Source organism: Phytophthora infestans, genomic scaffold (genome assembly GCF_000142945.1).
Source record: "Phytophthora infestans T30-4 supercont1.44 genomic scaffold, whole genome shotgun sequence".
NCBI lineage: Eukaryota > Oomycota > Peronosporomycetes > Peronosporales > Peronosporaceae > Phytophthora > Phytophthora infestans.
In genome coordinates this window covers 1,178,405-1,179,956 of record NW_003303715.1, presented here as the reverse complement: position 1 = coordinate 1,179,956, position 1,552 = coordinate 1,178,405, and positions in this window count along the sequence as shown.

Sequence of the window (1,552 nt, the reverse complement as noted above, 5' to 3'; positions counted from 1 at the left end):
GGAGCTCACCGAGTCCGGACCAGCACGACACTACGGTAGCCTACCGATTCTCACGGACGGACAGACCATCCGGCAACATCGGCAAGGCTAACACGATAGGCATGGACTGTGCACTAAGCCATAGGGGAGCACAGCCACAGGAGCTATAGACGGGAGATCTTTGAGCCACGGAGCACGATACCAGCGTAGAAGCTCAGCTCCCCGAGCCACGGAGGACAGTAGCACATTAAAACTCGATTGCACGGACGGCAGACCAGCCACGAAAATCACGGGGGTGCTTGGGGTGACCACGATTGCACACCGTGGAGCACGAAGCCCATGTAGAGCACGATAACACGGGCAACGCAGATGCACTACGCGAGCACAATACCATAAATACCATTACCACACCGCGATTGCTCCATAGCGTCGTAACGCGGTCGATGGAATCTTACCAGGAGAGCGCGATACACGGGCGACGGAACAACACGACTGCGTGGAGGCACCAACCCACGGATTAGGACCCTTCAGGTAGAGTACTTGGATGGGAAACCAACGACCACAAAAGACTATGAACCACGAAACCAGTGCAGCCCCCGTAAACGTTTGAGATCAGGAAATAGTTAGCATCCACGAAAGAGGGTCATACTACTGAAGAGCATGAGCCCAAGAGAGAGGGTCCATAATTACCAAGCATCATGGACCACGGGTGAGCAGGAAACCACGATGCCGGGAAGATCACATAAGATCGCAGGCCATTGAAGAACATGACTACAACCTGTAGTACGGATAACCGAAATGTACCAAACCACGATCTTGTACGGGTCCACATGATACTACGGAAAGGCAAGTGGTTAAATACACGATGTCAAGATCTACGGGGTGAACCACGCTCTCTAAACACGCGACACCAAGAAGCACTTAAATTTGCGGCCACCTCATCTACAACAAACCATGCCACTCCGCCGCGTAGCGGCGGCGAACGGCTAGTCTTACCTCTCTAGTGGAGTGTGTTGTCTGTCAGTCCGTCCGCGGCTAGGGTTAATAAAACTCACGCTAATACGCGCGTTCTACTGGCTGCCGAGCGCAGCGAAGGCGGCCTCGATTCGCTAAAAAGCTGCCGAGCGCAGCGAAGGCGGCGTCGATTGGCTAGAATCGAATTATGTGGTGTACACACTGTATGTGGTCAACACATCGTACTTAAAATGTACCGCTCAAATTTCATTTTGCTTTCATTTTCAGCTGCGGTATGCAAGGCCACGCGAAGGGCGCTGCCTGTGTACGCGTTAGTTAGCTGAATTAAAAGGCGCCGATGAGCACACACGTTCTCTATCGTCGTAGGTAATGTTGATAAAATTTGTAGGCTTCGCTGACTCATACTTCGGCCTCAATCAAAACATTAGTACTTATTGGTTTAAATATGATTTGATTTGCTTCGTAGTAGGTTTGTAATAATTTAACTTACAGTACTGTTTTGCGTAGTACTATTCTTAAGGCATTTCATATTTTTGCTTGCAGTTATTTGTAGTAGTAGTCCACATAATTATTATGGTAACGTTTATAATAAATCACA